At 37.1% G+C, this 12,194-nt stretch overlaps 1 long non-coding RNA gene across 1 annotated transcript; it reads left to right on the top strand.

Annotated features, from left to right (window-relative positions):
- The first annotated feature begins 3,660 nt into the window (after window positions 1–3,660).
- On the top strand, window positions 3,661–4,941 carry LOC118799078. The gene is made up of 3 exons (XR_005006091.1): window positions 3,661–3,783; window positions 3,969–4,050; window positions 4,368–4,941. It is a non-coding gene; the product is annotated as an uncharacterized LOC118799078 (long non-coding RNA).
- The last annotated feature ends 7,253 nt before the right edge of the window (window positions 4,942–12,194 follow it).

Here is a 12,194-nt window from a genome sequence, read left to right as displayed (position 1 = left end):
TATTTAATATGTGGTTAAAATAATAATAACAATATATAATAATAACAATAAAAGCGACATGATACTTGTTTGATAGCACTACTGAACCCTTGAGTGTCTGTCCATGTTCACATCTACATTTTTGCCTTTAGAAATGATTAACTTTTAAAATGAATTATTTTTTAATTGAACCACCTTACAGTGCCATGCTCAAACACCTCCCACACTCTAATATCATACAAAAGAAATATTATAATATCTGACTTGAACCTTCTGCGTAACAATGATGAAACCATACCATAAAAATCACCGTTGTCATATGCTTCCATGAGCTCTCATTATATATTTTCCTCATTAATGTAATAGTGCCATGTTAACAGTACTGGTCATTGTCATGCCAGATCATGATACATACACCAATCAGGCATAACATTATGACCACCTCCTTGTTTCTACGCTCATTGTCCATTTTATCAGCTCCACTTACTATATAGGTGCACTTTGTAGTTCTACAGTTACAGACTGTAGTCCATCTGTTTCTCTACATACTTTGTTAGCCCCCTTTTACCCTGTTCTTCAGTGGTCAGGACCCCCATGGACCCTCACAGAGCAGGTACTATTTGGGTGGTGGATCATTATCAGCACTGCAGTAACGCTGACGTGGTGGTGGTGGTGTGTTAGTGTGTTGTGCTGGTCTGAGTGGATCAGACACAGCAGTGCTGCTGGAGTTTTTAAACACCTCAGTGTCACTGCTGGACTGAGAATAGTCCACCAACCAAAAATATCCAGCCAACAGCGTCCTGTGACCACTGATGAAGGACTAGAGGATGAACACAAACTGTGCAGCAGCAGATGAGCCAAATAGTACCTGCTCTGTGAGGGTCCATGGGGGTCATACTGTTATGCCTGATTGGTGTATATACCATATATGAACATATTAACACTTATGATATCTATCAATCTAGACAAAATAGTACCCCAAAATACATTTTTTTCAGATTCATCATTATTTTACCATTATCAACACTACACATAAAAATGTGTGGGTTCACTGGTTGGTTTGGATGGTCAAAAAAGTGGCTATATTTGCATTGTAATCATTGCGACCCCTGGAGGGAGGGGTGGTGGGGCAGGATTTCTCAGTTTAGCCAGATATCTTAAGCCCCAAGTCGAGCCTGTCCAACAGGAAGACAGTGACATTCCTATTGGACAATCCTCAACTTTGGGTTAGGTTATCTGGCAAAAAGAGAAGTACTGCTTTGTGAAATATGCCCATGGCTCCTATCACCGCCAATTAAAAGAAATCTGAATCAGCAAGTTTCTCTTTATAGAAGTACAGCACATCAAATCACTCTGAATGACTGTTTAAATCTCAGTGACTCAATTATTCCGAAATTCTGAAAATTGGTAAATGCTTATTTTTGCGAAGTTAAGTGTACTCTAGTTTGCTGTCATGACAAAAAACGTGACGGTTTCTCTAAGAAAAATCAACATTACTGGCAACACAGCACTCCGGTTTTACTGGACATGATCTGTTGACAACGTACGACATCTGTCATGACATATTTATAGCATGGTTATGTTAATGTTCTGTATCATCATTTGGCTGGTCATAATGTTATGCCTCATGTATACACACACAGTATATATACACTATATACACTATAAATATTCCTCAGTCAACTGTCAGTGGTATTATAACAAAGTGGAAGCGATTTGAAATGACAGCAACTCAGCCACGAATGGTCAGCCACGTAAAATGACAGAGCGGGGTCAGCGGATGCTGAGGCGCATAGTGCGCAGAGGTCGCCAACTTTCTGCAGAGTCAATCGTGACAGACCTCCAAACTTCATGTGGCCTACAGATTAGCTCAAGAACAGCATAGAGAACTTCATGGAATGGGTTTCCGAGCAGCTGCATCCAAGCCTTACATCACCAAGCGCAATGCAAAGCGTCGACTTTTTTCCAAGCCATTTTGGGTCGTTTCTTTTGGTCTGTTCATCATGAAATTTACAATGTAAAGGACAACAGGCCTTTTTTTAAATTATGTCAAAAACTGAAAAATCACAAAAATGGAGATACGAGGGTTTTGTTCCCACATAATGAAAGGTGTTGAGTGGGTTGGACTGGCTGCTAATTCATTACCTTTAGTTAATTCATTACCAGGAACTAAAGTGAATGTTCTCACTGAATGCTTTACTGCTGGATCACTGCTTTCACCCATTTGCTGTTACATTGCTTAAAATCTTGAAGGTCTAATTCTTCCCCAGTTTAAGAATAGCAGCGTGTGATTGTACAGCTTCCTGCTTGGCGTCCACTTTTGAAATACACTAAAATTAGTAAGAAGTAAACACTGTCCACTGTGTCATCAGCATCGCTGATGTAAATCCAGACTCCTGCAGCACAATCCGGTCACAAACAGCACCTGAAAACTGTCAGGGAAAGTGAGCATCTTCAGATTGCTTGTGTAAGGGCAAACTGCATTCAGCCAAAGGATTCTCCTAAATGATTCTGAATGATCGGAAAGTGTGCATTTGTTCAGGCAAAGCAAAATAAGTGATTACAGGACTTAAAATAAAAGGTCACACATCAATCAAAGACAAAAGGAGAGTGAATTCCAATCTTTTTGCATACATGCTTTGACTTTGAAGATGTAAAGATGGATTAGATGATGCAGAAGTCTATCTGGTTACACCACTGAGGAATCTGACTGACAAAACTGCCGGAAGTAGAAGCTCTTACAGAATTTAGATCAGTGATTAAGCGCCCAAGCGCTCTGAATGACTGCAGAGGAACGTGTCACAGCGCACTATGAATAACAAATGTTTGCAACACTGATGCTGTTCATAAGAGAGACATCCCCATTACTGACGAGTATAAAGGAGCTGTGTTTGAAAGAGTTCAGTATTGAGGAACAGTAACAGTCCTACAGTCTCCAGCCCTCCAGACCTCATCAGCAACAATGCATCTCAGTCTGACCTCCCGTCAAATCATCTGCCTCGTTTACGCAGTGGCTTTCCTGTCCACCTGTGTGATAGGTCATGGAGTGAGTGCTCTTTATATAATACTGTAAAGAAGTTATTTATCAGTGTGCATTTGTGTTTATTCTACTGTCATACAGTGTTTTACTGTAAAAACATACTGCAGACACTTTTATTGCTACTTATTTATATCATCACTATCAGAACAATTTTTTTGTATCTCCAAAAAGTAACTTTACAAGAGAAGGAAAAACACTGGTTAATATATGTTAATGTAACACGTTTTCTTTTTTAGTCATTTTTGACCACATCTGATATTCTGTCATGACATTTTGAAAGCTGGTGTATTCAAATTAATCAAATTATGTAAAAAAATGGAGACCAAGGTGTTGTTCTTTGGGTGTTTGTATATAAAAATCATAATTATTTTAATTAAAACACAATATAATATATATATATATATAATATATATATATGTGTATATATATATATACCATATATATATATATACACACACATATATATATATATATATATATATATATATTGGCTCATTTGTTATGATTTAAAGAGTATTAGTGTTTTTCTGGGTTCATTAAGGCTATTAATAGACTTTTAATAGTGTTGATCATCTGCCTGTGTGATTTGTAAGACGTTTCTCTAACACATTCTGATGTTTCATTTGCTGTTTTGCAGTGTTTTTTAATGACAGCATGGTGAGAGCCTGCTGTCCCAGGACCACCCCTGGACCTGTTAAGGGCAAAATTTTGAGCTGTACATACATCCCGGAAAGTAGAAGGGGAAGGTGCAAGGAGGCCTATGTGTAAGTTACCTGGTGTTGAAAAACCAGATGTTTGTTTTGAGTGTAACTTTCCTCTCTGTATGTCTGAAGATAAAGGTTTTAGATGGTGATTCCCAGTAAAGGTTTAATCAAACGGAGGCGTGATTTGTGGACACTAGAATGAATGTAAGAAAGGTGTTTCACACCTGGTTTCTTGATCTGCTCAGGCTCACCATGACGAATCATTCGAAACACTGCATCAAAGTGGACAGCAAGTGGATGATTTCAAAGCTGGAAGAGTTAAAGAACGTGAGTTATGATTCCTCTGGCTGCACTCTTGTTTATCAAACAGGTGTATGAAATGAAAAGCCATGATAATGCTAGCAAAATAAATGAGGCTCAACGAAAGCTTCATCTTATATCTATTCTAATAAAAACATTGTTTATTATGCAAAATGTAATGCACCTAATGTAGCTAAATGTACCTAATAAATATCAGGGGTTATCATTTAATATAAATGAAAATAGAAAACAGGTAATATAACATAAACCTATACTCTTTATGGGATCTTCCACCAGACCAACTTCAGTTATTAAACCAGGATGCTTATCTTTCCTCTCAACAGAGTGGGAAACCGTGTGAGAACACATACTAGAGCATCAGCTCAAGGAGGAAGAGTGTGGAGTCTGGCCAAAGCTGTTCTTCAAACCTTCAAACCACCAACAACGCCCACAAAACACTGAGGATCCCCATTAATGCCAGCATGAACTTGAACTCTACATAATAGCAGAGGATTTATATTTTTGTATCATCTACAGTTTCTTAAGCTTTTCATTTATTTATGCATACACTTTTTTAAAAAGATGTTTTTAAGGGTTCTTTAGTGATGACAATGGTTCTATACAGAACCATGAACACTCAAAGAACCATCTGTATGCTCTAATGGTTGTCTGCGTGGTGAGATCATTTTTCAGACTGAAGGAGAACGTGTTGTGTACGGTTCTATAAAGCACCAAAAAAGATGTTCTTCTATCTTTACAAGCTTAACATCACAATAACAGAAGAATATTTTTTGGTGCTCTATAGAACCATATACAACACATTCTCCATCAATCTGAAGAACCATTTCACCATGCAAGAAACCATTAAACATGCTTCTTCTTTAAGACTTCGCTGGGACAGGGCCATGTTTACCACTGTGTTGCATCACCTCTACTTTTAGCAACACTCTGTAAGCATTTGGGAACTGACGAGACACTGCTGTAGTTTTGAAAGTGAAATGTTTTCCTGTTCTTGTTTGATATAGGATTTTAGCTGCTCAGCAGTTCGGGCTCGGGTTGTTGCATTTTTCACTTCATAAAGTGCCATATGTTTTCAGTGGGTGACAGGTCTGGACTGCAGGCAGGTCTGTTTAGCACCTGGACCCAGCAATGCTGTTGTAATAGATGCAGAATGTGGTTTACACTGTCTTGCTGAAATATACAAGGCCTTCCCTGAAAAAGACGTCATCTGGATGGCAGCATATGTTGCCAAAACCTGTATATATCATTCAGCATTAATGGGGCCTTCACAGATGTGCATGTCACCCATGCTATGTGCAATAATGCACCCCTATACCATCATAAATACTGACTTTTGATCTGTGCACTGATAACAAGATGAGTGGTCTTTAGCCCAGAGGACACAGTGTCCATGATTTCCAAAAAGAATTTCAAATGTTGATTTGTCGGACCACAGGACACTTTTCCACTTCCCCTCAGTCCATTTTAAATGAGCTTGGGTCAAGAGAAGCTGGCAGCATTTCTGAATCCTGTTTATATATGGTTTATTCTTTGCGTTTTAGAGTTTTAACTTGCATTTGTGGATGCAGTGACAAACTATTTTCACAGACAGTGGTTTTCAGAAGTGTTCCTGAGCCCAAGCAGTGATTTCCACTACAGAATCATGTCTGCTTTTAATGAAGTGCCGCCTGAGGGCCCAAAGATCACGGCCAGCAAATACTGCTTTTTGGCCGTGTTCCTTGCGTACAGAGATTTCTCCACATTCTCTGAGTCTTTTAATGTTATGTTGTACTGTAGATGATGGAAAGCAAAAGTTCTTTGCTATTTTATGTGGAGAAATGTTATTCTTGAATTGTTGCACTTTTTGCCCACACAGTCTTTCACGGAGTGATTAACCCCTCCTCATTTTTACTTCTGAAAGACTCAGCCTCCCTGAGATGCATGATATCCAATCATGTTATTGTCCTGTTGCCAATCAACCACCAGGTGTTTTTAGCATTACACAACTTTACCAGTCTTATGTTGCCCCCGTCTCAACTTTTTCGGAACATGTTGTTAACATCAAATTCAAAATGGGCATATATTTGTTTCAAAAAACAATAAAATTTCTCAGTTTCAACATTTGATATGTTGTCTTTGTACTACTTTCAATTAAATATCGGATTTAAATGATTTGCACATCATTGTGCATATACTTTAGATATTTTCCATTAAAAAAACATTTAAAAAGTGTTGTCGATATACTTCAAGTACACTGTTGATGTGATTAAGTGTTCTCTAGAGTTAATGTGTAGTTAAAATAATAATAACAATACGTAATAATAACAACTGGCATGATACTGATTTTTTCTTTTCTGATGTGATAGCAGTGCTGAACCCTTGAGTGTTGGTCTATGTTGACATCCATATTTTTTCCTGTTGAAATGATTTTAATAATGAACTATTTTTAATTCAACCACCTTACAGTGCCATGCTCAGACACCTCTCACACTCTAATATCATAAAAAGGAAATACCGTAATATTTGATTTGAACCTTCTGCATAACAACGATAAAACCACAGCAGATGTCATATGCTGCCATGAGTTCTCAATATAGATTTTGTAGATTTTGTTCATTAATATATCAGTTCCATGTTAATATTACTGGTGATTGTCAGGCCAGATTATAATACATATATACCATATATGAACATAATAACACTTATGATATCAATCTAGGCAAAATAGGACCCCAACAAACATTTTTTTCAGATTTATCATTATTTTTCCATTATCAACACTACATATAAAAATGTGTGGGTTCACTGGTTGGTTTGGATAGTCGAAAACATGGCTATATTTGCATTGTAGTCATTGCTGCAGGATTTCTCAGTTTAGCCAGATAACTTCAGCCCAAAGTCAAGCCTGTCCAACAGTAAAAGACTGACATGTCCTACTGGACAATCCTCAACTCTGGGCTTAGGTTATCTGGCTAAAAGAGAAGTCCTGCTTTGTGAAATATGCCCATGGCTCCTATCACCGCCAATTAAAAGAAATCTGAGTCAGCAAGTTTCTCTTTATAGAAGTACAGCACATCGAATCACTCTGAATGACTGTTTAAATCTCAATGACTCTTCCAAAATTCTGAAAAATCGGAATTTGGAAATAGTGGAATTCCCCTTAAAGAATTTTAAGTTATGTGGCTAAACTCTTGTAGTTATGCCACTGCATAACAACTTATGTCACATGCTTATTTTTCCTAAGTGTACTCTAGTTTGCTGTCATGACTGGTATAATATGATGGTTTCTCTCAGGAAAATTGACATTACTGGGAACATGACACTCCTGTATTACTGGACATGATCTGTTGTGACACCTTATGACAACGTATGATATCTGTCATGACATATTTATAGCATGGTTATGTCAATGTTATGTATCATCATTTGGCTGTGTTATCATGTGGCTGCTGCACATGATTAACTGTCATGCTGCACAAGCTTTCCTGCAATACTTTATACTAGAATGGACAGCTGTTCCTCCGATCGCTGATTTCGAAGAAAAGTGGGGATGAAGCGAATGATGATGTGGCAGAAATCTTGGGGTGGCATGTAGGGTGGACAATCAGATTTCAGGGTGTGTATGGTTATATATAGAACAAACCATTGTTATGATGTTAAACTTGTAACAAAAGAAGAACCCTTTTTGGTGCTAGAACCATTTTCAAAAAGGTTCTATATTGTACCATACACACATTTTTAAAGAGGTGGTCAGGGTGGCCAGCTATAGAGACGCATATTCAAAAAGCTATACGGAACCATATACAATGCATTCTTTCTTAATCTGAAGAACCGTTTTACCATGCAAAGAACCATTTAAGCATGAAATGGTTCTGTTTAGAACTCATGGTTTTGATGTTGTGTCATGAACGTAGCCTTCAAATACACACTGAAGACCATGTTGTCTTCTCTCTTTTCATGGCAAGACAATAGAGAAGTTATGATTTTGGTCCTGTCAATGATTTTTCAGATATTCTTCAATAAACTGCATCTATAAATTGTCTTTTAAAGTTCATGATCGTATGTTTATAACTAACGGCAGCATTCACATATACAGTCATACGCAAAAGTTTGAACACCCCCACCTCCATCAAATTAAGTATGATTTCTTGAAAAACACATCCTATACAGAGAACACACTTCTGCACATTTTTATGAACTATTACTATTTATTTATAAGATATTAAAAATAAACATATTAAAACATAAAATGTGGTTTGTGCAAAAGTTAAGGCACATTTATATTTTGTTTTTTTTTCCAACGTGTTAAATGCAGAAAAATGCCATATTTAAGTTTGTTTTCTGTAGAGGATGTTTACTTATTTACACTTAGAAAATCAACAAATATGTCATTTGCCAGAGGTGGGGGTGTGCAAATTTTGCATATGGCTATGTGGTGCAAGTTTTTTTTTTTGTTTCTCAAAATCGGTTTCCTCTACATTCTGAACACAAAATCAAAGTTATTTTTATATATATGCATTTTATGTATTCGTTCCTGACCCTATTCTTAAGGATATTATAGAAAGATTTCCTAATACACTGGCTCATGTCTGAATTTATGCTAAATTATGTGCTACAAAGGGACCTGAAAAATGTTTATTTAAAAGCACGTATGGTTGAAAATTCAATGGTCTATTCTGTGTGAACAATTAAAAGAAAAATGTAAAAAATGAAGCTTTAGCAATGCTGCATCACTTCTGCACAGAAGGAGCCACACATGCTAAATGGAGAAGTTGTTTGCAGCTAATCTGGAGTTGCATGCCACCACAATTTGCGTGATGTTTTTTGGCTTGCGAAACTGAAAGGTCAGCTGTAAAAGCAACAGAGGCCAGCCTATTATTCAACTGTAATGTGTCAGCTTCTGTTCACAAATGAGCCCTCCTGGGAATCTTGCAGGAATTTGATGGAGGTCCCATGCAGATAAATTGCCATGACAGTCTTACTTGGATTACCATCACAGCAATTTACAGCAGCAATTTCTACCTTTATGTCCACTCTCCTTCCTTAACCCCTTTAATCCAAGTCTTATTACATACTAATGCTTATCATTCAGTAACTACAGGCACTTCAATGCAAACTGGCTGAGCTATTCTTATGTTATAGACATGTGTAATAACACTTTGGATAATTTATAAATAAAACTGTCCATTTAAGAGATTAATAACATCTCTAGACCCCTCTGGTGCTATCATAAAGCCGCTGTTGGGACAAAACCACATATCTCCATTTTTGTTGTTTTTTTGTTTCTGAGATAATTTGAAAGTACCTGTTGTTCTTTACATTGTGTGTAAATTTCATCCTGAATGGGCCAAATGAAATGGCCAAAAATGACATGGGAAAAATGTCTGGTTCCATTGACTTACATTAAAAGCAAAGTAGGTTTTTTCCCTCTACTGTAAAGTTACCATTGTGGATTTAAAAGGTTTTGTTCAGACAACAGTGATATTCTGATTGCTGGTTAATCCTGAGCAGATCCGGCCTCAGTTACTCTTCACTTTTTGGTTGTGTTATAACATCTTCACTGGCCTAGACACATTTTGTTGTAACTTCAAGTATGTATTGATACTACATTTGAAAATAGTTATATATAGCACTGAAATTAAACCTGAACTACTGTTACAATGTCAAGCTTGTAACAATAGGAGAACCTTTTTGTTGCTATATAGAACCATTCGTGCAAGCAACAAGTGTAGATAGGGATGCTACATTGTTGACACTGACACCCATCTCTTTTTCAATGAGAAGCAGGTCCACAACATCTCAGGACTGTTCATTTCAAACTGCTAGAATAAGAGCCAAAAGCACTCAGCCTAAATATTTTTTTAGGGACAGTCATTTCTGAAATGTGTGTTTGTTATGACAAAGCAAAACAAGCAGTAACAATGCTTAACAACAGAAAGATGACGCAAGGTTAAGGCAATAGGTAGAGTGAAGTCCTTTTATGGATACATATGTTAAATTGCATAAGTAAAGATGCAACAGACAACGCAGAAGTGTGGGAGGCCTGTTGCACCACCGAAAGAAGAAACACTGACTATTAAGAAAGAATTTAGATCAGAGATAAATCGGTCAAGCTTTCTGAATGACAGCACAAGAATGTATCATCATACACCCTAACTGACAGAAATGTTTGCAACTTATTCCACTGATGCTATTAAGAGAAACTTCCCTATTACTGACTGAATATAAAGGAGCTGTGTCTGTGAGAGTTCAGTATTCAGGAGGAACAGTAACGGTCCTACAGTGTCCAGCCCTCCAGACCTCATCAGCAACAATGCATCTTAGTCTGACCTCTCGTCAAACCATCTGCCTCTTTTATGCAGTGGTGTTGCTGTCCACTAGTGTGTTTGGAGGTGAGTGTTCTTTATATAACACTTTGAGAAAGTCTTTAAAAATGTAGACATTGTATATATATATATATATATATATATATATATATACACACACACACATTTATATGATATATAAATACGAACCGGTCAACCGTTTCTACACTCTCTTTCCATTTTATCAGCTCCACTGACCATATAGGACCATTCTTATTCTACAATTACAGACGGTAGTCCATCTGTTTCTCTGCATACCTTGTTCCCCCCACAGGTCCACCACAGAGCAGGTACTATTTGGGTGGTGGATCATTCTCAGCACTGCAGTGACACTGATATGGTGGTGGCGTGTTAGTGTGTGTTGTGCTGGTACGAGTGGATCAGACACAGCAGTGCTGCTGGAGTTTTTAAACACTGTATCCACTCACTGTCCACTCTATTAGACACTCCTACCTTGTTGGTTCACCTTGCAGATGTAAAGTCAGAGACAATAGCTCAGTTTGTGTTGGCCATCTTCTAGTCTTTCAACAGTGGTCGCTACCCACAGGATGTTGTTGGCTGGATATTTTTGGTTGGTGGACTATTCTCAGTCCAGGCACTGATGTGTTTAAAAACTCCAGTGCCACTCCTGACCATTGAAGAACAGGCTAACAAAGTAAGCAGAGAAACAGATGGACTACAGTCTGTAATTGTAGAACTACAAAGTGCACCTATATAGTAAGTGGAGCTGATAAAATGGACAATGAGCGTAGAAACAAGGAGGTATACTTAGTGAAATGGCTGGTCAGTGTACATTTGAACACATGCGGACAAAATACATATTGATTTTTTAAGTGAAAGTAAGTTAACATGTCCTCTACAGGCAATTTACAAACATTTTAGTGTAGTGCATAATTTTTATTTACATGCATCGCATTTCATTACATTCAGCATTTGTTTAACATATAGTAGAAAACTATTTGTGACTATATATATATATATATATTAATATTAGCTCAATATAACTTTAATTATGTATCATCACTTACACCTCCATTTTTCTTGTTTTTGGCTTTTTTGCCTAATTTGAAAACTTTAGTTACCAGTGTGAAAATTCATGATGGACCAATATAAATGGTCTAAGTTTGTTTAACTTCCATTACAAGTTACAAATATTTTTCTTCTCCTGTAAAGTGTTTCTTTTGATAGCAACAACATGTTTGAATTACTGTATCATCAGCCTTTATTTTTAAAACACACTTCTAACATATTCTGATGTGTCTTTTGCTGTTTGGCTGTTTTTAAAGACCCCAAGGTGACAACATGCTGTCCCAAGAAGCCTGGTAAATCTGTTCAGGGAAAAATTTTAGATTGTACATACGTCCACGGCAGGGGCAGGTGCCGTGAAGCATATGTGTAAGTTACCTGGTTTTGGATAAATCATATGTTTTGTTTTGAGTGAAACTTTCCTCTCTGTATGTCTGAAACTAAACTTTTTAGATTCCCAGTAAATGTTTAATCAAATGGAAGTGTTATTTGTGGACACTAGAATGAAGGTCAGAAAGGTTGTTCACACCTGGTTTCTTGATCTGCTCAGGCTCACCACGAAGAATAACAGGAAACACTGCATCAGTGTAAACAGCGAGTGGATGATTTCAAAGCTGGAAGAGTTAAAGAACGTGAGTTATGATACATCTGGCTGCACTCAAAATTCAGTGAATATGTTCAAAGGGCCATCGTCAAATTTTGTCCATCTGTCCAAAAGCCATCTGTGTACAATCTAAAATCATTACTCTTAAAAAAGATGGTTCTTTAGAAAATACATTG

Source organism: Colossoma macropomum, unplaced genomic scaffold, assembly GCF_904425465.1.
Source record: "Colossoma macropomum unplaced genomic scaffold, Colossoma_macropomum, whole genome shotgun sequence".
Taxonomy (NCBI): domain Eukaryota; kingdom Metazoa; phylum Chordata; class Actinopteri; order Characiformes; family Serrasalmidae; genus Colossoma; species Colossoma macropomum.
This window is presented reverse-complemented; position numbering and strand designations above follow the sequence as displayed.